The sequence below is a fragment of the Eschrichtius robustus genome, chromosome 6, assembly GCF_028021215.1.
Source record: "Eschrichtius robustus isolate mEscRob2 chromosome 6, mEscRob2.pri, whole genome shotgun sequence".
NCBI lineage: Eukaryota > Metazoa > Chordata > Mammalia > Artiodactyla > Eschrichtiidae > Eschrichtius > Eschrichtius robustus.
This window is the reverse complement of record NC_090829.1, coordinates 92,086,709-92,111,045: the sequence shown is the minus strand read 5'-3', so window position 1 is coordinate 92,111,045 and position 24,337 is coordinate 92,086,709. Positions and strand designations below refer to the sequence as shown.

Here is a 24,337-nt window from a genome sequence, read left to right as displayed (position 1 = left end):
CCTGATCTTAGAGGAAATGCTTTCAGTTTTTCACCATTGAGAATGATGTTTGCTGTGGGTTTGTCATATATGACCTTTATTATGCTGAGGTAGTTTCCCTCTATGCCCACTTTCTTGAGAGTTTTTATCATAAACGGGTGTTGAATTTTGTCAAAAGCTTTTGCTGCATCTGTTGAGATGATCATATGGTTTTTCTTCTTCAATTTGTTAATATGGTGTATCACATTGATTGATTTGCATATATTGAAGAATCCTTGCATCCCTGGGATAAATCCCACTTTATCATGGCGTATGATCCTTTTAATGTGTTGTTGGATATTGTTTGCTAGTATTTTGTTGAGGATTTTTGCATCTATATTCATCAGTGGTATCGGTGTGTAATTTTCTTTTATTGTAGTATCTTTGTTTGGTTTTGGTATCAGGGTGATAGTGGCCTTGTAGAATGAGTTTGGAGGTGTTCCTTCCTCTGTAATTTTTTGGAAGAGTCTGAGAGTTTGGGTGTTAGCTCTTCTCTAAATGTTTGATAGAGTTTGCCTGTGAAGCCTTCTGGTCCTGGAATTTTGTTTGTTGGAAGATTTTTTTTAAAAAATATTTATTTATTTATTTATTTATTTATGGCTGTGTTGGGTCTTCGTTTCTGTGCGAGGGCTTTCTCTAGTTGCGGCAAGTGGGGACCACTCTTCATCGCGGTGCGCGGGCCTCTCACTGTCGCGGCCTCTCTTGTTGTGGAGCACAGGCTCCAGACGCGCAGGCTCAGTAGTTGTGGCTCACGGGCCCAGTTGCTCCGCGGCATGTGGGATCTTCCCAGACCAGGGCTCGAACCCGTGTCCCCTGCATTGGCAGGCAGATTCTCAGCCACTGCGCCACCAGGGAAGCCCTGTTGGAAGATTTTTAATTACAGTTTCAATTTCATTACTTGTGATTGGTCTGTTCATATTTTCTATTTCTTCTTGGTTCAGTCTTGGAAGGTTATACCTTTCTAAGAATTTGTCCATTTCTTCCAGGTTGTCCCTTTTATTGGCAAAGGGTTGCTTATAGTAGTCTCTTAGGATGCTTTGTATTTCTGCTGTGTCTGTTGTAACTTCTCCTTTTTCATTTCTAATTTTATTGATTTGAGTCCTCTCCCTCTTTTCTTGATGAGTCTGGCTAAAGGTTTATCAATTTTGTTTATCTTCTAAGAGAACTGGCTTTTAGTTTTATTGATCTTTGCTATTGTTTTCTTTGTTTCTATTTCATTTATTTCTGCTCTGATCTTTATGATTTCTTTCCTTCTACTAACTTTGGGTTTTATTTGTTCTTCTTTCTCTAGTTCCTTTAAGTGTAAGGTTAGATTGTTTATTTGAGTTTTTCTTGTTTCTTGAGGTAGTATTGTATTGCTATAAACTTCCTTCTTAGAACTGCTTTTGCTGTATCCCATAGGTTTTGGATCATCTTGTTTTCATTGTCATTTGTCTCTAGGTATTTTTTGATTTCCTCTTTGATTTCTTCAGTGATCTCTTGGTTATTTAGTAACGTATTGTTTAGCCTCCATGTGTTTGTGTTTTTTTCCCTGCAGTTTATTTCTAATCTCATAGTATTGTGGTCAGAAAAGATGCTTGATATGATTTCAATTTTCTTAAATTTACTGAGGCTTGAGTTGTGATCCAAGATGTGATCTATCCTGGAGAATGTTCCGTGTGTACTTGAGAAGAAAGTGTAATCTGCTGTTTTTGGATGGAATGTCCTATAAATATCAATTAAATCTATCTGCTCTATTGTGTCATTTAAAGCATGTGTTTCCTTATTAATTTTCTGTCTGGATGATCTGTCCATTGCTGTAAGTGAGGTGTTAAAGTCACCCACTATTATTGTGTTACTGTCGATTTCCTCTTTTATAGCTGTTAGCAGTGGCCTTATGTATTGAGGTGCTCCTATGTTGGGTGCATATATATTTATAATTGTTATATCTTCTTCTTGGATTGATCCCTGGATCATTATGTAGTGTCCTTCCTTGTCTCTTGTAACATTCTTTATTTTAAAGTCTATTTTATCTGATATGAGTATAGCTACTCCAGCTTTCTTTTGATTTCCATTTGCATGGAATATCTTTTTCCATCCCCTCACTTTCAGTCTGTGTGTGTCCCTAGGTCTGAAGTTCGTCTCTTGTAGACCACATATATATGGGTCTTGGTTTTGTATCCATTCAGCCAGTCTGTGTCTTTTGGATGGAGCATTTAATCCATTTACATTTAAAGCAGTTATCCATATGTGTGTTCCTATTACCATTTTCTTAAGTGTTTTGAGTTTGTTTTTGTAGGTCCTTTCCTCCTCTTGTGTTTCCCACTTAGAGAAGTTCCTTTAGCATTTGTTGTAGAGCTGGTTTGGTGGTGCTGAATTCACTTAGCTTTTGCTTGTCTGTAAAGCGTTTGATTTCTCTGTCGAATCTGAATGAGATCCTTGCTAGGTAGAGTAGTCTTGGTTGTAGGTTCTTCCCTTTCATCACTTTAAATATGCCATGCCACTCCCTTATGGCTTGTAGAGATTCTTCTCAGAAATCAGCTGTTAACCTTATGGGAGTTCCCTTGCATGTTATTTGTCATTTTTCCCTTGTTGCTTTTAATAATTTTTCTCTGTCTTTAATTTCTGTTAGTTTGATTACTATGTTTCTTGGTGTGTTTCTCCTTGGGTTTATCTTGCCTGGGACCCGGCACTTGCTGGATTTGGGTGGCTCTTTCCTTTCCCATGTTAGGGAAGTTTTTGACTATAATCTCTTCAAATATTTTCTTGGGTCCTTTCTCTTTTCTCTTTCTGGGGCCCCTATAATGCGAATGTAGTTGTGTTTAATATTGTCCCAGAGGTCTCTTAATATTGTTCCATAGCAGCGAATTCCATTATTCTGTCCTCCAGGTCAGTTATCCATTCTTCTGCTTCAGTTATTCTGCTATTGAATCCTTCTAGTGTATTTTTCATTTTAGTTATTGTATTGTTCATCTCTTGTTTATTTGTTCTTTAATACTTCTAGGTGTTTGTTAAACATTTCTTGCATCTTTTGATCTTTGCCTCCATTTTCTTTCCGAAGTCCTGGATCATCTTCACTATATTATTGTGAATTCTTTTTCTGGAAGGTTGCCTATCTCCACTTCATTTAATCGTTTTTCTGGGTTTTATCTTGCTCCTTCATCTGGTACATAGCCGTCTGCCTTTTCATTTTATCTGTCTTTCTGTGAATGTGGTTTTCGTTCCACAGGCTGTAGGACTGTAGTTCTTCTTGGTTCTACTGTCTGCCCTCTGGTGGATGAGGCTATTTAAGAGACTTGTGCAAGCTTTCTGATGGGAGGGAGTGGTGGTGGGTAGAGTTGGGTGTTGCTCTGGTGGGCTGAGCTCAGTAAAACTTTAATCTGCTTGTCTGCTGATGGGTGAGGCTGAGTTCCCTCCCTGTTGGTTTTTTGGCCTGAGGCAACCCAGCACAGGATGCTACAGGCTCTTTGGTGGGGCTAATGGCAGACTCTGGGAGGGCTCATGCCAAGGAGTATTTCCTGGAACTTCTTCTGCCAGTGTCCTTGTCCCCGTGGTGTGCCACAGCCATCCCCCACCTCTGCAAGAGACCCTCCAACACTAGCAGGTAGGTCTGGTTCAGTCTCCTATGGGGTCACTGCTCCTTCCCCTGGGTCCCAATGTGCACACTACTTTGTGTGTGCCCTCCAAGAGTGGAGTCTCTGTTTCCCCCAGTCCTGTCGAAGTCCTGCAGTCAAATCCCACTAGCCTTCAAAGTCTGATTCTCTAGGAATTCCTTCTCCCATTCCCGGTCCCCCGTTTGGGTAGCCTGACGTGGGACTCAGAACCGTCACTCCAGTGGGTGGACTTCTGTGGTATAATTGTTCTCCAGTTTTTGAGTCATCCACCCAGCTGTTATGGGATTTGATTTTATTGTGATTGTGCCCCTTCTACCGTCTCACTGTGGCTTGTCCTTTGTCTTTGGATGTGGGGTATCTTTTTTGGTGAGTTCCAGTGTCTTCCTGTTGATGACTGTTCAGCAGTTAGTTGTGATTCCAGTGCTCTTGCAAGATGGAATGAGTACATGTCCTTCTACTCCGCCATCTTGAACCAATCTCCTTATCTGCTTTTGATTTCGGTTTCCCTCTAAAGCTATTTACAGAATGACTGAAACTCAAGCCTTGTATATGATAAACTTTAGCAATGTATTTCTTCTGTAGACAGTAGGATCAGTCTAGTGATATTGAATTTACTAGTTAAGGACATTACAAATAAAGTCAAACATAACCACTTCATCCATTATTACTACTATGAAAGGTGATGGATAAATTATTTTTATACTGAAGTCCATATTCCCTCTGATCTCTATTACAGAGAATTGTGTTTCTCCAGGAAAAGAAATGGATCAAATGGGGTAAAATTTCTCATAACATTTCAGTCAGAATTTCCATACATTTTTAATGTAAAATATGTATACTGCATTTACTGGATATTCTGTACATACACAGATAAGTGTAAATGTATACGAGTATATACATGTAATTTTTTTCAGGTAACCTCTTGAAGAAGCCAAGAGACTTAAGTTTACATTAGAGAGGCTAGTTTGTTGATGGCTGTATACTCCAAACGTAGAAACAGTGTCTGGCATGTGGAACTTGTTTAGTGAACATTTGGTGAATTGGTAATACAGGAGTTCACATTTATTAATCATGTATTCCATTGACATTTATGTTAATAAACATCCCCAGGTCTACCTGGAGATAGTTGTTCTTCCCAGTCTGAGTTCAGGGAGGGGAGTGTTCCTTAAAAATACATCTTTCTGTGCCTTTAAGTTGCAGTTAGTCCTATAATCGATAAATGTTAGTAAGCTTAAGAACTGAAAATGAAGGACTTCCCTGGTGGCGCAGTGGTTAAGAATCTGCCTGCCAGTGCAGGGGACACGGGTTCGAGCCCTGGTCTGGGAAGATCCCACATGCCGCAGAGCAACTAAGCCTGTGCGCCACAACTACTGAGCCTGCACTCTACAGCCTGTGCGACACAACTACTGAAACCCTTGTGCCTAGAGCCTGTGCTCCGCAGCAAGAGATGCCAGCGCAATGAGAAGCCCGCGCATCACAACAAAGAGTAGCTCCTGCTCACCGCAACTAGATAAAGCCCGCGCACAGCAAAGAAGATCCAATGCAGCCAAAAATAAATAAATAAATAAATTTATTTTTAAAATTAAAAAAAAAAAAGAACTTAAAATGAGCAGCAAAAAATTTCTGGGTAGCTGTTGGCTCATTTATAGTGTCCATTGAGTCAGCAGGGGTTTATTAAGAGTTGTAAGCCTTCTGCCAAGTACTTCCCTAACACTCCATCAGTGGCCCTGTGAGTGGAGTGCCTGTTAAGGTTCTGAGATTTAAGGAAGGCAGATTGGTTCAGGCTGGGCCTAAAGAGATTTTATATGGTACCTGGATTCAGTTAATATGTAGCCGAAAGGTTGACTAAAGTCCACATTTAGATGTTTTATTCTTAGGGGTACTATTTTTAGGATATTTCTATATTCAAATTGATCTATAAGGATGTTAGAGAAGAGCATTGTGTTTTGGTTTTATAGACTTTTATAATTTGCTTAATTTGCAGTTGTTCTGCCTCTGCCATGGTTATATTACTGTTCTTAAAAAGTAGATGAGTTATCTAATTATTTCAGTGTTTCCTTAACTTTTATTGTAAAGTCATTTATTACCAAGCATCTCTTCGAGGCAGAAGTATTCCTCTTCAGGAATGTAATGTTTTAAGGTGTTGAGTCATCATAGGCACATACAGTGTACAGGTTTCTCTTGAAAGAGCCAGCTAGATGGGGAGGAACTGGCTTCTGAATAAGGCTTAAATAATAAGAAGATACCATTTATGTGGTGAACAGTGTCTCAAGCATTGTTAGTTTTGCCACACTAATTAGAAGATTAGAGAGAGTGAAACCTACAGAATGTGAGATGTATCCATGTGCAGAGGAATATATGTCCATCTATCTATCCAGGCAGCACCCGGATGGACACGAATTGAAACTCTGAACCATGCCCTTAATATTGTTTTTGAATATCTGCTATGTTTTCAGCTTTGTTAGAGTTTCCGTGTCATCAAATGGGTGTGTTATATAAAGAGCAAATAGAGAAAAGTTTGGAATCAGCAGCCACTGTCAATACCCTGTTTAAATACCAAGCCTCTTCCTGTAGCAGTGATGTTGTCCTGCCATTTGATGGCGCACACAGCTCACCTTTCAGTTCATTTGGTGAGATGAATACTTAAAGGAATGATAGTTTTCAAGTTTGAAAGTTTAGTTTTTCCTGTTAACATAATGGGTGTTGCTTTTCCTTATTATTCACTGAGAGTTTCACTTTTTAGAGAACATAAGATAAATCTATCTTGTTGATGGTAAAGGTGTCCCAGTTATGTCTCTTTTTTATGAATTTTTACCTAATCATCAAAGACATAGAATTTTTTACCGATTACTTCTATTATTATAAACTATTCCATACATTAGAGTTTATAATGTGCCTGTGAAAAATATTTTAGAACTTTTACTTCCTAATGCTTATAAACATTCTTATTCTTGCCTCTAGATTGTCAACTGCATAATGATCACTATTGCTTCCTGGAGATTACTATGGATAGGTAGAAACTTAAAGATTTCCTTATAGAAGACAAATTTAAATGGGATCACTTTTTTCAGCTGTAATTTGATCTCAGAAGCATAGGCTGTGGAGTCAGATGGACTCTACACAAGACTACATCTAACTCAGTTGTTTACTGATTGGGCTGTGGGAAAGTTACTTAACTTCATCTGTGAAATGGGGTGAATACTGACCATGTAAGGTTCTTAAGAGGATTAAAAGTGCTGCAGGGTACACTGCCAACTCAGCACCTTGGCAGGGTTGCTAAGAAAATGTTTGTTCTCACAATGGACAGTGGGTCAAAAATGGCGTTTGACTTGTTTTTTTTACTGCTTTAACTGTTCCTTGAAATGGAATTTCCAGCATGTTATTGTCTCTATTCACAACAAGGGAAATGTCATTTTACTGTACGTCTTATATTAAAAGTGTATTGAATACAGGATTGGCTTGCTTTAAGCCATTAGGAAAGAATAACATTTATTCTTTATATTGTTAGGTATCTTAAAATATTTTCTACACAATCATAATAATAGATGTTTGAGTTTAATTATACTTTGCCCAATTTAACTTTGCAATTTTATTAAAGCATAATCAAAGCTAAAATATATGAAAGTATTAGGACATAAGTCATCTATCATTCAGTGGATTATAGTTATTTCAGGAATATTATCACCTCATACTGTTGGTATTAACAAAATTATCACCTCAAACAACAAGTAAATTATTTAAGCATAATAGTACATTTTTATAATCACACAATTTTCTTCAAAGACTATAATTATTTTAACAAAACAAGGAGCTGTATTATAAATTCTTAATGAATTTTAAAGTATGAGAGCTATTTTTGTAAATTGATTATCTCAACCTGATAGCTATAAAAAATTTAAAAAATTTTAAACAGCTGTGAACTCATGACCTTACTCTGTTCTTCCATAACTAGAAAAGCAAAATTTCCCTTCATTTTAGGTCATTGGCTTAGCATTTCACAATTAATTGATCCAAGAGAAGAAAGTATTTTTATTTCTAATAATTTTCATGCACATGAGCATGAAGCAGTATGCCTTTGTCCTTTGTCCCTAGTAACTTTTATTTATTAATTTTGAATATCTCTAGTGTATCTAAACTGGTTTTGAAGATAATTTAGGACTGTCTATGAAAATACCTTGGTTCCTTCAAAAAGCTGCTCTGTAAGTTAGCATGTATGTATTAGGTGTTATCTTTTTATAGCAATCTTGCCTTTTCCTAATCGAATGTGTGAACTTTCTAACCATAACAACTGTGGATTCCATAGACTTCAGTTATATATTTTTTCAATTATTAGTGTACTATATATTGAAATTCTAAACCTTTCTGGCCCACCTATAAGAGTGAGGAGTGTTTGCACTCTTTCTCCAGCTCTTGTGTTCCTTTTTAGAACCTGAACTCCCTATAGTAATCTCATTCGAAAAATGTTTTATTTAAAGATAGAGTAATATACTTTCTGCTCCTCTATTTGTTTATCTGATAAATGTTTACTATGTGCAAAGTGTTAGACACTGTCAAGGTCACGATGTGATAATAGAAGGCAAACTAATTAGGTAGAATAAAGGTACATAAATAAACCTCATTGAGAGTTCTGAGGAAGATCTAAAATCCCAGGTAGGAATATCAGGGAAGACTACACAGAGGAGTAAATACAGAAGTCTGGAGAAGGCAAATACAGGCATACCTCATTTTATTGTGCTTTGCAGATATTGCATATTTTACAAGTTGAAGGCAAGACAACCCTATGTCGAGTAAGTTTATCAGCATCATTTTTTTCCAACAGCATTTGCTCACTTTGTGTCTCTTTGTCACATTTTTGTAATTCTTGCAATATTTCAAACTTTTCCATTATTATTGTATTCATCATAGTGATCTGTGGTCAGTGATCTTTGATGTTATTATTACAAAAAGTTTATGACTTGTTGAAGGCTCAGATGATGGTTAGCATTTTTTAGCAATAAAAAAATATTAAGGCACGTACCTTTTTTTAGGCATAATGCTGTTGCACACTTAATAGACTACAGTATAGTGTAAACATACTTTTATATTCACTGGGAAACCAAAAAATTTGTGCAACTTGCTTTATTATGTTGATATTTGCTGTATTCAGGTGGACTGGATCCAAATCCACAATATCTTCAAGGAATGCCTGTAGACCCCTTTTGCCATTTGGATGGGATGTTTGTGAGGGTAAAATGGGAAATTTTGGTCGCGAGCTAATTGTAAGAGGGTCTTGAATGTCACGGTGAGTTTACTTTTTTTTTTCTTAAAGGCAGATAAACCACTGAAAATTTTTGAGCAGACAATATAAATGGGATGGATTGGAAGGTAAAAGAGGTAGGCATTGGAAAGTTTGGTTTGGGGGGCTTTAGCATACATATCCTAGGTAAGAAGAAATTTGTTTTTCTAATAGGATTTGAGAGTTGTAAATAGGACCATCGTGGGAGACATTATGAAGGTTGTACCCTGTCTGGATGTATCTTAAAATATTTTGGATTGAGGTATCCAACTCACAAAATCAAATAAATCTTCTCCCAGTTTGCAAGGCAAAAATTAATGGATACTCACTTTTAAGGATTCCTTCAATGATTTTCTCAAATGTCTGGTGCCTACTACTATTTAGCCTGTGTGTGTCTGTTTCTGTGTGTTTTTAGTGATTGTAAATTTAGCTTTCACTCTGTTTCTCAAAGAATACAAATCCTTTCTTATCGCTTGAACCAAACTACTAATGTGCAGAATTTAGCAACAGATTGAGCTTGTGTTGGGGATGTAGAAGGAATCATAAGAGGGAAGGAAGCGGTGGGGGGCTGTTGAAAAGGAAGTCAGAGGTAGGTTTTTAATTTAAGTGTAGATGTTTAGATAATCCTACCACCAGATGTAGAGAGATAGTAGTAGAAACTGATTTGTGGGAGGGGAAGGTGAAGTTTGGGATGGATTGGATTTGAAATGCAGAGAGTATCCATGTGATTATGTATAGGATGCGTTTATGAATTTGATGAGTTTGGAAGAGATTCCGGTTGAAGATGGGTATAGCTTAAGAGAGAGGTGGAGCTGAAACTTTGAAAATTGGTGACAGTAGAAAATATGGCTAAGACAGAACCTTTGAAAACACCTACCTACTTGTTAAGAGACGTCTAAAGGAAAGAAGAACAATCAGGTCTTTGGTGGGAAGAGCAATAGAGTATAGTGCTAAGGAAGATGGGAAAGAGTTTTCAAGAAAAATAGAGACATTTAATACTTAAAAAAGGTGTCTGGGGAGACTTCCCTGGCGGTCCAGTGGTTAAGACTTTGCCTTCCAGTGCAGGGGGTGCAGGTTCGATCCCTGGTCGGGGAGCTAAGATCCCACATGCCATGTGGCCAAAAAACCAAAACATAAAACAGAAGCAGTATTGTAACAAATTCAATAAAGACTTAAAAAAAAATAGTCCACATCCAAAACAAAATCTTTTTTTTTAAAAAAAAGGGTGTTTGGGTTAGGTGATCCATGGGTCCTTTGGAGAAAGCAGTTTTAAAAATAATTAATTCATTTTATTGCAGTATAGTTGATTTACAACATTATATTGTACAACATAGTGATTCAGCATTTTATAGATTATACTCCATTCGAATTTATCTTAAAATATTAGCTATATTCCCTGTGCTGTACAATATATTCTTGTAGCTTGTTTATTTTATACATAATATTTGTGCCTCTTAATCCCCTACCCTTATCTTGCCCCTCCTCCCCCTTTCCCTCTCACCAGTGGTAACCACTAGTTCGTTCTCTGTATTTATAATTATGTTTCTGTTTTGTCATATTCATTTATACTCATTTGTTTTATTTTTTAGATTCCACATATAAATGATAATATCCAATATTTATTTTTCTCTGTCTGACTTATTTCACTAAGCATAATACCCTCTAGGTCCATCCATGTTGTTACAAATGGCAGAACTTCATTCTTTTTTATGGCTAAATAGTATTCCATTGTGTGTGTGTGTGTGTGTGTGTGTGTGTACATATATATATATATATATATATATACACATATATACCACATCTTCTTTATTCATTCATCTGTTGATGGACATTTGGGTTGCTTTCATATCTTGGCTATTATAAATAATGCTGCTATGAACATTGGGGTGCAGATATCTTTTCAAATTAGTGTTTTTATTTTCTTGGGATGTATACTCAGGAGTGGAATTGCTGGGTCATATGGTGCGTCTGTTTTTAGTCTTTTGAGGAACCTTCATACTGTTTTCTGTAGTGGCTGCACCAATTTACACTCCCACTAACAGTGTACCAGGGTTCCTTTTTGTCCATATCCTCGCCAACATTTGTTATTTGTAGACTTTTTGGTGATAGCCATTCTGATATTGTGGTTTTGATTTACATTTGGAGAAACAGTTTTTGTAGAGTAGTCAAGGCAGAAGCCAAGTTGTATATATGTTTTCAGTATTCCCCGTTTCATTTCCACTTTCTTGATTCTATTTTTAGCTGAAACTATGTTGAGCCACTGTCTTCATGGAGTAATCCATAATGACTCAAAGCCACTCCCTGGGAGCATAGAACTCATCTTCTATAAATATAGTTTTAATATTCTTTTCTTTAAATGTGTTACCTAAGACTGTTTCAAATCAGATCTTATCCAGATGCTAATGTTATTTCCTCAGATACACTAAGTGTGACTTTCTTTAAAATATCATCAGCAAACATACTTCCTAAATGCCTCACCCGTAGGACTTACATTTATTATAATTGGCATTACAGAGGGATAAGTGAATTCCCTGTCATTGCCAGTTCTTCTTTTACTCTTAAGTACACTGGTACTTTTAGAAAGGCCTACTGTTTTAATAAAGATCCTGTAGAAAGCTCTTTGGATTAGTAGGGTCACCTGCATATGAAATTTCTAGGTTAGAATCAGATACATAGCCACTTCTGTTTCCTTCTGCAGAGAATAGTTGTAAGGGTATAAAAGACTCACCCTAAGTAGTAATAATGATTATAATTTTAAAGAACTGCAGTAGTTATTATTTGCATTTCATGTGCTAATTTCTCTGTGTGTGTGTGTGTGTATTTTTTTTTCTAATCTTCACAATGACTCTTAGATGTAGGTATCATTACTCTCATATCATATATATGAGAGAACTGAGGCTCCGAACATTTAAATAAATTGTCTGAGCTTCTTGAGTAATTGAAGGCAGAGCCAGGATTCAAATCAGCTCTTTCTGACTTTCAAAGACCATGTTCTCTACATGGCCCATGCAGGTTAATGACGTAAATATTTGAAATTTGAGCTTTAACAACCTTGATGGCAACTACTTGGTCCAGTAGAGCCCAATTGGAGCCCAATGCCTTATTACTTTCTTTCTATTTTTTAAAAAAAATTTATTTATTTATTTTATTTATGGCTGTGTTGGGTCTTCGTTTCTGTGCGAGGGCTTTCTCTAGTTGCGGCAAGTGGGGGCCACTCTTCATCGCGGTGCACGGGACTCTCATTATCGCGGCCTCTCTTGTTGCGTAGCACAGGCTCCAGACGCGCAGGCTCAGTAATTGTGGCTCACGGGCCCAGTTGCTCCGTGGCATGTGGGATCTTCCCAGACCGGGGCTCGAACCCGTGTCCCCTGCATTGGCAGGCAGACTCTCAGCCACTGCGCCACCAGGGAAGCCCCCTTATTACTTTCTTACCTTTTCCTTCCAACTAGGGATGAATAGTTTTCATTTGCTTAAACATATCTCCATTCTCTACTGTTGATTGTCAGGCTCTCTTCTGTATATTTAATTCCCTTATTTATTTAATCGTCACATCAACTATTTGAAAGGTAGATGTATTTCCCCCTCAACGTTTTATTTTGAAACTTCAAACATATAGCATATGTTTATACTCACCACCTAGATTTAACCATTAACATTTTACTATACTTATTTTATTACATACCTATAATCTGTGCATCCATCATCAGTTCAATTTCTTTTTGATGCATTTAAAAGTAAAGACATCACTGCAAATCCCCTAATTACTTCAGCATGTATATTATTGATTGTAGCTCAGTATTTATGTACAAGTCTTTTCTTTTGATGTAAAATTTACATTCAGTGAAATACACAAATCTTAAATATATATTTTTTGGATTTTGATAATCTCATATATGTACCTGTATAACCCAAATACTTACGAAGATATAAAACATTACTATTGGTAGGTGTCTCTCTTTACTCCCGTTTTGTACCTGAGGAAACTGAAACACAGAGCAATTAAGTAATCTTCCCTAGGTCATACTGCTAATAGGGGCAGAGCTGGAATTCAAGCTCTGGCAGTCTGGCTGCAGGGTTTGTGCTCCTAACCACACCACCATACTGCCTGTGGATTATCCTCACATGTTCAGGTATCCTTTTACATTCATGTGTACAAATTTTGTTTTTAACGTAAGTGTGTAGACACAGAAGTAGTATGCTTAGGATTAGTGAGTGTAGAAATGCTGTTCTAGAGATGCATCGGTTTCTTACAAGAGGTTTATGGCAAGAGAAACTAAGAGGGAAAGAAATACCCTTCGTCAAAATACTATGGTGAATCTCTGTGTAATAATTGTGTCTTAACTGGCATCCTTGATTAATGTTTCCACATATAAAGTGACAGTTTTTTAAAGACAACACTGAGGTTCAGAAAAATCCTAAGTGCCACTTGAAACAGTTAAAGGTAAATAATGTTCAGTATAGTTTTGTATTAAGCATATTTTGGCTCTGTTATAATTATTAGAAAATTGTTCATCTATGTGTGGTATATGTAGTACCACTTGCCTTGATACCTCAGACTCCAAAATAATATAATTAAACCAATTTGGGATTTATAGTTGTGAAATTTGTAAAGTTTTCAGCAAAGAAACTGAATGTAATTCTTTGGCCTTTCCAAATAAATTGCATAAAAATATGAATAAAGATTGGAATAAATGATATAAAATTTTTTTTGTGTGTAATACTTAGGTGTACCATCCTTATGAGAAGAAATTGTGTTATCTTTCCTGCATTGTGTTCATACCACAAGCCGTATCTTAAATTTGACCAATTCCCTTTGTTCACTGTTCAGTTATAAAAAAGCACTGTCATATGTATTTTAAAAAAAAACCCTAAGTGTTGCTCAAAAAGCAATTAAAAAACACATGTAGTTAACAGAACCTAGCCAGTCACTAGAGGGCAGAACAGTACTATACTTTAGGCCTGATTTGACAATTTAAAAAATTGCTGAACATGGGAAAATATTGATACACAATTGAATAGAAATTTCTTTGTGGTCTTATTATCTTGTCTTGCTGTGAAATCCACTCACATGCTTATTACACTTGTATCAAAGGAGCTTTTCTGACAATTACAGAAAATTGATTACAATTGATTGCTTCTAAAAGGGCATGATTATTTAGGAGAGCATCTGAATTCCTCAAGAGAAAATACTAATGGTTACAAAGAGTGGTGCATTAAATCATTGCTACTGTATGTAGTACCCTGAAATAGAATTGCAGTATAGACTTTAGGTACGACATTATGAGAGAACACGTTTGAGACAGGTTTATTAGTACTTAGATGTAAGAGCTCATTGAAATGTGGAGCTTTTGATCTTTCAGCTGAAATTTGTTGAATCACCAAAACTTTGAAATTACAGTTGTAAAAGCAATGAACTAACTCTAGCTCCTTTTTTTAAAATGTTAAAATTTTGTCAAGTGCCTGTTCATGTAATTTCCTTTCTGTTTGGAATTTTCTGTCATTCTGATATAGTTTTATTCTGCTTTATTTTTTTCTGATAGATTTTTTTAAAATAAATGAAGCTCTGAAGTAAAGTATCCTAGCGAGTAACCTCAGCAGTTCATTGTCTGAACAGATAGAAAGTTTTATCTTGAATGTGTAGTTTGAACTTTATTTTATACAAACAATTTGGATTTATATATGATTCATTTCTAATAGAGAACATAGGATATCAGAAAAAGCACTGGTGTTTGGAATCAGAAGATTTGGGGCCCCAATTATCATATTCTTGCTTGTGACCTTGGGCAAGTCACATTACCTCTCTGAAGTAACCAGTTTCTAAACTGAAGAATTAGGAAAATATTTCCTTATTTACAGCTGGGTTAATATGAGAATCATGTTTGTATCTGTGTGTAGGTCTCCAAAGATGCTTCCACGTAAAGATGAATTTTAATAAAGTTACAAGCTCAGAAAAACCTTAGAAATAACTTTGAAGTGGTCAGTTATATCATAAACTTAGTAACATGAATGCACCTCTTACAGGAGTCAATAATACCACAAATGTGGTTTCCAACCTAAAACCCAAGTTTGGATTGCTGACCTCTTCCCTGTCTCTGAGTGTCTCTCGTAACTCCCGACTCTTTGGCTCCTCTCACTCTGTTCTGTCCTCTGTTTATTTCCATGTTCCCTCTCTCTGTGTTTCTCCTGACTGTCTTTGGTCTCTCTCTGTGTTTTTCTTGTCCCAGGCACCCTCAGGAAGACCCCAAGCCTCTAACGGTACCTGGTATCATCTCCAGCATGTTTGTAGATGTGGAGGAGTCACTGGGACATTGAGAAATACCAGAGGCGAATTGTTCCGCTGTAGTAAGTCAATCAGCATTTATTAAGTGACTACTGTTTACAGAGCACAGTTGATGGTGCTTTGGGCAAAGAAGAATGAGTTAGGGCATAGCTCAGAAGAAATAAACTTGTAAACACTTTTCAGTGGCTGTTTCAGGCTGGACACACATGCAAATTAAAACAACACCGAAGTACAAAGCTGACAAATAATTATATAAATGAGTTGTGCTGTATGTGTGCCAAAGAGGCCCAGAGTTAATGGAGTAGAGAAAAGCAGGTGGTATTAATCAGGTTTCCTGCATGAGTTTAAAATTAGGTTTTGAAGTATTATTGGAAGAAAGATGAGGAAAAAGAGGGTGGAAGTGAGTAATTTCTCACTTGGCAATCCTGTTTGCTTGCTTGCAAGTGAGTCCCTGATGGGAGGGCAGTGAAATGAGAATGCTGTGTTTCAGCCTACCAGCAGCTAACTTTCCTTGAACTTCCAGTCTTAGAGAAAGTCAAGTTATGAAAAGAAGTACAGCCAAATTGAGAATTTCCATAAACATACTTGGTATCTGTTGCCAGTTTTAGAATTTACAGAGTTTAACGGTAAATTGTGATTATGAAGTAATAATGAGGTACTATGACATAAAGTTGTCAATATTAGAATATGATCTAGGGATGCATTATAAATGCTAAGATGAATTAAAATAGTAAACTTCAGTATAACAAGTCAGTTTTGTGTTTATGTTGGAAATTTATCTGTGCTGTTGTATTTTAGATAGTCCTACCTACGGACACACCATGGTTTTCAGAGTTAAGATATGGTTTGAATTCTACTGCTGCTAACTCTGTAATGTTGGGCAATCTACGTAACAGACATGTCAGTTTCCTCCTATGTAAACTAAGAATGAAAATGTTTACCTCAGAGAGTTGCTCTGTGAATTAAAAGAGATAATTTTATAAAGTCCTGAGTGTGTGCTAGGTACTTGTTACTTGCAGATACTTAAAAAGTACCTTTAAAATAGTTTGCTAAATATAGTGTTATTTCTGAGAGCTTTTTAAAAATAGAAGTAACCCCATAGTATTTAGAAAATGCTATATATACAAGGAGTATTTATAACATGTGAATAAGATACAAAGAATAACATTAACATGAATAACTGAGTACCTACCACTAACTTAGGAAATAGAGCTATGCCTGGCCCAGATTCCATCACCTCTCTTTAACTACCACCACAATCCTGAATGTTGAGTTTATTAATTCCATGTTTTCCTTTATAGTTGTTTCCCACGTTTTATGTATCCCCTACATTGTTTTGCTTGTTTTTGAATTTTATATAAATAATAATACTATATGTTTTCTTTTGCAACACCTGTTTTGCCACTCAGCATGTTTGAGAGATTCATCCTTGCTTATACCTGTAATTCATTTATGATCACAGTTGTATTTCATTGTATGAAAATACCACAATTTATTTATCCACTTTCTTTTGATGGCTGTTTAGATTGTCTCCAGTTTTTGTTGTGGGAGATAAAACTGCAAAGGAAAAAGTCTTGAGAGTCCTATTCATGCCTCTTTATGCACATACTATTTCTCTAGGATGTATGTTCATGGGTAGAAATGCTAGGTCAACCCAACCTCAAACTCTGTAGGATCATGGCAAATGGATTTCCATAGAATTTGTTACATCTTAATCCTCCCTCTAGCTGAGTATAAATGTTCTCATTCTATATCTCTTATATAGTTCTTTAAAATGACTAGTTTTTTTTTTTTAAGTAATTTTGTAAGTTGCCTGTAACACCATTTTAACAATAATCCTGATGACCTTTTTAAAATTAGTTTTATCCTTTGCAGCAGCTGCTTGTATTTCTTAGTTTTCCAGTTGTCACTCACACCTTTTCTCAAGCCCAGTTAAGTCCAGACATCCTGAAATTGCTGGGTATGTTTGCTAGCTAAGTTTTTTCTCCCAGGAAAACTACATCATAATAATGTAATGTTCTCATGTTAAACGAAAGTTGTCAGCTATTCCTGCCTTCTGAAGATAGTTTGCGCAGAGAAATGTACACATCTTTTACTGATTTCTTTTTTCCTTAATTTGAATTGAAATAGAGAAAGAGTGACCCACAGAGGACTGTTTGCAACCTGTGTTTTGTTCTGTGTTGCAAAAGTCCCAAAAGCTCGAGTAAATGACAACTTCTATTTGCCACTCTTTCCCCTTTTCTGTCCTTCACCTACTTCTGTTTTTCTCAGCCATTGGTTCTTTTGGTATCTGATTATACTTGCACAATCCATTCCAATTTTCATATCGCAGTTCCTCCTAACTTTGTACTTAGTACTTGGTGGTCTGTGATTTTAGTTGACTGACTTCAGTGTTTTGCCTGTTGTCAAACTTGGTACCACTATCTGCCACATTCATTTTCTGAGGTTTTCCAGGAGAGTCTTCCAGGTTCAGGTCTAGTGCCTAGTAGTTATTAATCAATTGATGTTTATTGAATGAAGAAAGGAAAGATGTAAATGTAGTGAGGATGGAAATGCCTTTTCCCAGCTCAGCAATAATAATTACCCTAAAAGCAGTGGGCAAAAATCATGCATACTGTAAACAGTTCTGCCTGTGGGTAGCTTTGTAAACCATAAGTAGTCATTTCTTCTTGAGCTTCACTCTGGGTTTGGGCAAAATGAGAGTGGTAGAACAGTGATCTGTAAGAATCCTTTTGACTCCAACCTTTTTGTATTTTATCTTCAATTGAAATGAAATACAGTTTCTCATGGGATGTCTGGGCACCACTACCAAAGCCTGAATCCATCTACCTGACCGGGCTATGTCACAGCAACCTGCCGGTTATTGTCTCTCATAACCGTAGCAAGTGGGGCATACCTCTAACTTCCCTTCATGTTATTTGTTCTGGAGAAAGAATAGATTTATCTTTCTTTGAGAAAGCGTAATGAATTCCTTTGGCTTCCCAATTTCTTTCACCGGGCAGCCCAGGCATTGTTCAGCGCAAAACCTTGAGTCCTGGCTTCTTTCTCCTCCTCCTCCTCCCCCAGCCCCTCAGCTGTGAGTGGGGGCAGTGCGTTCTCCCTTTGCTACTTGCTGTACCACCTAACTCCATGTCTCCTTTCACATGCCAGCTACCATCTTTGAGTCAGTGTTGGTTTTAACTTTTGGTTTTAACTGTTGTGGATTCTTGAAGTCAATGGGTCTGTCTTTATCTGGTGCTAGAGGCAAGTTGCCCGTCCTTATCTGGTGCTAGAGGCAAGTTGCCTGTTCCTTCCTCCTGTGGTTTCTCTGCTAGGAGCTCCTCAACCCGAGGTAAATGGGGAGTGAGACCTGAACTCCTTCGCTCGCTGCCTTCGCTCCGCCTTCCCATAGCTGTTGCAGGGACTCTCACTCTAAGATAGATTTGTGCTATAACCCCTTTCAAGGAGTTATCTGACTCTTTGGATTTGCACATGACTAGTGTTTCCTGAACCTGTTACTTGTCCAGAATTCATTTTGTGAGTACCGCTGAACTCTGGATCAGAGGCAAAAGAAGCCAGAGAGCAGACTACACGGGGCCAGGGACGCAAACTGTCTTAACTTTCTGTAAATTGTAAACACTGCCCAATCACTCCGGAGGGTCCTGGCCAGAGAGCTGTCTATTTGACCATTAACCAAGATTAAGGAGGCTCTTTCTTTCATTAAGGGACACGAAATAATCTAATCTTGTCGTGATATTATGGACCTGCTTTGTGAAAAATCCCATGGAAGTCAGGCAAATTTTAGGCTAAGAAGAGAGTAAGGCAAGAGAAAAGTTTTGTAACTAAAAAAAAAATGAAAAAGGGAGAAAACTTTTAAAATGAGGATCTATCTTTAATAACATTAACTTAATTCTAAATGGGATTTAAAAAATCTTATTAGGTTGTTTTTTTTTTAATGTTAAAATACTCAGTGAAAGACCAGTCGTTAACCTCCAACCTCACCTCCAGCCTCAGTACACACGAAACACTGGAGATTTACTGTGCAATCCTGCCATGAGGAGCCAGAAGCCAGGCTACCTGTGATAATTCACCCCTCCTAACCGCTTACTTCACAGAACTCTACAAAACCATATTACGCCAAATGTTCTGTTCTGAAAGAAGCGGTTAATACCATCCTATCTCTAGAAGAACAGATTACTGTTTGTTCCTCAGGAATACAAGGAGAGAAACATCCTCTTATGCTTATAATGGAATCATGGGAGAAATTACCTGACACAAAAACTTTCCTGATAGAAGAATGCTCACTCTAACTGCTTTAATATTGTGACTTTGGTTAATGTCAAAGGCTTGACCTATTAAGTGTTCACATTAATATTTTAACTTATCAGTTATAAGTTTCTTTTGTAATACTAATTCACTTAGTATTTTAATTTAGACAGACTTGAAAGTGTGTCTGAAAACCTAGTCATTTAGTATTTTAGTTTAATGTCTTTTGAAAAAGAACGATATATTCTCTAATGACTAAGTTGCAGCAAATATTAAAAATACACCATTGTGTTAATAAGTTGGATCATGTTTAAATACAGTCGAAAATATATAAATGTATATAAACAAGTGATACAAAATTTTCCTTTGGTAGAAACTAGGAAATGCATTTATTACAGATTTTCCACTGAATGGTCTTAACTTGGAAGAGGAATTTTTAAATGCTGAATTAATAAATTTGAACTGCACATTTAATTTTTACTCTTGGTTTATATTTTTTATACGGCAAAGTTAGTAATACATATAACAGTAAGGTCAAAGTTGAGCTTTATGTAATTACTCATGTAATTATACAAAATACAGATTTATCTGTATTACTAAAAAGCATCTTTTTAAAATAGTTCTGAATAACTTCATTCAAATTTAGGTGTTGCTAGAATAGCAATATTCATTTTGTGTGGGAGTTTGTATCTGGATAAGAAAACAGTGAAATGTTCAAATGGGTCTGTAATTTTGAGGAAAAAGAAGTGAGGAATGAATCTGTTTTCCTGAAGTTAATTTCCATTCATTATCTTAGTTGCAAAATCTACATTTCTGAAAGGCTGACTAGGATGTATTAAATCTGAATAATAAATCACTGATTTTTTTTTTTTTTTTAATAAAAGCAATAGAACAGAAAGCAGAGCAGCTGCACTTTAATATTGATAATTGTTTTGAGGGATTGGGACTCCTAGGAAGCTCGCCCGGGCACCGTAATGTTGTTAAAGATCACTAAATATGGTATTCTTCTGTGTCTGTGCCAAACCGTTTCCCCCACAAAATCTTCCTCAGATTCTGTACATTTCTTTTGTGCTTTGCTGGTGGATACTTCACTCCCTTTCCCTGTGCTAGCCAAGCACGGTGTCTTGTTTGAATGATGGCATCATTGCTCTTTGGTTAAGGTCTGTTTTGAGCTTAGGAGAATCTTGGCTGCTGTTTTCATGCATTTATAGTAATTTCTGTTGCTTAGCCCTTACACTGGGTAGATGGCAGTGTTACTTTCTGTGAGTTTCAAGCTGCCCTGTAAACACAGGATTTGTGTTCGTCAATTAGTACCCTGTCAACTGTGAAGAACCTCTCTGGACCTAGGGAAGTCCGTGCCCTGGAACTCTCGAGTCAGAGAACGTCTAGATCTCAGTGCCAGGGCAAGAGTGAGTGAGTCTGATTTTTCACTGAATGGAATCATCCAGTCAGCTGTTCTCTCGAGATTAAAGCTCATCAAGACAGCCTTTCTTCTGCTCTTACTGGAGCTTACTCAAGGATTGTTTCTTTTTCCTTCAAACTTTAAAAAATGTGCCAGAGATTTTTTTTGGTGGGTCTGTGTAAAATTATTTGCATTTAAATAATTTCAAAGACAGTTTTCGTTGAGAGGTTCTGGCTCTTTTACCCTTTGTACTTAGTAAGGATGGTGAAATCGCGATGGGGTTGTGTTCTCCTGTTTCTCCCTTTACATTCTTCTGGGGACTTCAAAGACCCATAAGGATACCCACCCTTCCTCATCCCCCTCCTCCACTTAGAGTTTACAGTTATGAGGAGGGTGAACCTGGACAAGTTTATCCTACAGGATTTAAGCCTATCATTTTCAATGGGGGACTCTGTGTAAGACTCACTGTCTGTGGTTAAGAGGCTCCTGACAATGATGCTGTGGGTGTGTCTGTAGAGGAGGTAAAACGATAAGAGGCTAAGAGCAACAGATTTGAAATAATCATTCAAGCCAATAACAGAAGAGGGTCACCAGGAAGTTTATGGCTCATGCTGTAGGGAACTAAGAAACTTGGAGGAAGGGGCTGTTATTTCCACCTGCATGGAGAGGAAGAGAGAAAGGGGCATTTTAAATAAGGGATCCCAGGGCAAATAAAAAGAGGCAAGGAAGTACTCAAACGCAGGAAGCTGGGCCTTGAATACGTCTTCTGGGGTATTGGATATAGAGAAAGGCAATGGAAGTTTGGGGCCCGATTTTGGGGAGAGTTGGGGTGAGGCAGGGAGGGCACAAAAAAAGATGTGGAATGCCTATCTGAGGAATTAAACTCTGGGACTAGACTGGTGAAGTCCCACAGAGTTTGGATTCAGAGAATGAAAGGCTTAAAGCATGACTCTGAATAAATCTACTGATACAGATTAGTTTGGAAATGGAGATGATCACTTAGAAGTTACGTAAGCATCTCTTGGGGTGGGGGGGTGCCAAAGGGCTTGAAAAAAAAAAAGAAAATACATCCTGTCATGCTTTTTTTTACAAGTAAATGTTTAAGGCAGCATATGTGAGGCATTCTAAAAGGGATTTTCTGTACTATCTGTTTCCATTCTTACCATCCTGTGAAGTAGCTACTAGCCTACTTTTATAGATGAGTGAACAGAGAGGCCCTTAAATTAGACAACTGGTAGTGGTAAAAATTCATAGCCAGGCCTATCTGGCTGCCAAGTCCAAGCCTTTCCTACTCCCTTGCTCTGATTCATGAACCATGAAATGGAGAACAGATGAACTTTTTATTCCTTATTTGATTTGTCATAGACTCCTTTCTTAGGAATTATTAAATGGATCCAAATTAGGATGATACTCATGCATATTCATATACACATAATTGTATGTATGTCAGTACACCTGAATTTGAGTTTGATAAAGGTGTTATATGTTAGACTTAGCTATTTCTCAATCACAGCATTTGAGAAAAATGCTCTTTTCTGTTAATTTAGAGAAAAATGTCAATTGACAAAATTTGGGTCAGCGATATATTTTATATCAATTTAGAATAAATAGGAAGAGATATTTCCTACCAAATAGTAATTTTGGTGTATAGTGAATGAAATCAGTGCCCCAGTTTCCTAGAATAAAATTTATAGGATAAACTGGAACAGTTGTTTAGAAAAGAATGTTTCGGTTAATTTTTCTTACCCATTGAAAGTTAGCTAGAAAAGTTTAAATATTTGTGAATTAAATCATTGTAGAAATGTTAGTACACAACTGAGTTTCTTATTAATAGTAAGTGAAGGTTATTTTTTAATGGGAAGATGAACTTGGTGTCGTCACTCTAATGATTAACACTTACTTCACAGTTTAAAAAATTTATAGTATGTAGAAGAGGTGAGAGGTTTGAAGAAGTAGGTGGTACAGACATCCAGTGAATTGCCCACTACCAACACCAACAACCTCTCCACCTCCTGCCTGGGACATTCTGGAAGGTTGTTTTTTTTTAATTAATTAATTAATTAATTAATTTATGGCTGTGTTGGGTCTTCGTTTCTGTGCAAGGCTTTCTCTAGTTGTGGCAAGCGGAGGCCACTCTTCATCGCGGTGCGCGGGCCTCTCACTATCGCGGGCTCTCCTGTTGCAGAGCACAGGCTCCAGAGGCACAGGGTCAGTAATTGTGGTTCACGGGCCCAGTTGCTCCGCGGCATGTGGGATCTTCCCAGACCAGGGCTCGAACCCATGTCCCCTGCATTAGCAGGCAGATTCTCAACCACTGGGCCACCAGGGAAGCCCTGGAAGGTTGTTTTTTTGTTTGTTTGTTTTTGTTTTTTAAGCTGATGTTAGCTTGTTTATATGATTCCTGACTTTTTCTAAAAGCTTTTTTCTAAAAGTTTCCCCCCTCCCCGCCCATGTGGTCAATCAAGGAATATCAGTTAGTTGCTTTCTGGTTAAATGAGATTTACATATATATTTCATTTGCTGTTTCATCCTCCAGCTGTGCTAAGTGGAGGGTTTTTTTTGGGGGGGTGGGAAATCCTAATTTTTCTCTTTGTATAACCTGCATTTCATTCAGCAGAAATAGTTTTAGGTTCACAAACAAGAAGCGGCTGTCTGAAATATGTTCATTGACTCAGCTGAGTGTCTGCAGTTGCCCAACAAAAAGTTCTTTGATTTGGGTAGGGTAAAGAAATAAAAATAAGCATTCAGATTAGGTTTTGGCTGCTGCAATAAGAACTTCAGTCTATAACTTGAAGTCTTGAAATTCATATGTAGTGTAATCTCATGTTAAAATTTGGACAAATTTGAGCCTAAACACCAATGAGACTGTTAATAAGAAGTCTTAAGTGATAATATGCTTACTATTTTTCTCTTGAATTATTTCTTTGATCCTCAAAGAAAACATTGAATCTTCATCTTAAGATTGACATGACAAAGGGATATATCTCAATACTGTTCACAAGATGGAAGAAAATTGTAACTTTGTGTGTGTGCTGTTTGGTAAAAAGCGATGAATGCTTTAGTTCACCGAAGAAAATCGATCCAAAGAATGAAATGGACAAAACCAGAAACATGTTGAAAATGATATCCCCAAAGACTTTTAGGAACTGTAAAATTGAGTGCAGCGGCATAAAACTATTCACACATCTTATTAGATCCATCTAGGACTGCAAACTGATTGTCTCCTTGAGAGACTGTTGGCTGTAAATACTTAGGGAGAAAGAGTGTTGATAAGTCTCTGGCGTAACTAAATATTCGCAATGGAAGAGTGTATTAAAAGAATAAATTGTATTTCAGTTAGAAATCCAGGTTACTTTTATGATTCTGTTTTCTGAGATCCTTTTCTTGAAAATCATATATCTTCAAAGTTTTCACTTGTGACTGTTCATCCCTGATAGGCACAGAAAAATTAATATGGTTGGGAAAAGCCCTAAACACCAAATTATGACCATTGACAAAACTCATTATTAAAACGTGGCAAATTG

The 24,337-nt window shown here is 37.0% G+C and overlaps 1 protein-coding gene across 14 annotated transcripts in view; it reads left to right on the top strand.

The window, feature by feature from the left end:
* Window positions 1-24,337, top strand: part of BBX (BBX high mobility group box domain containing) — a 280,074-nt gene that overhangs the window by 125,059 nt on the left and 130,678 nt on the right. Inside the window, exon 4 of one of the 14 annotated variants that reach the window (XM_068546790.1) lies at window positions 15,111-15,228. The exons of the other annotated variants lie outside the window; for them this stretch is intronic. The gene's annotated coding sequence lies outside the window, so the exon portion shown is untranslated. The remainder of the gene's footprint in view (window positions 1-15,110; window positions 15,229-24,337) is intronic. 14 annotated transcript variants of the gene reach the window in all.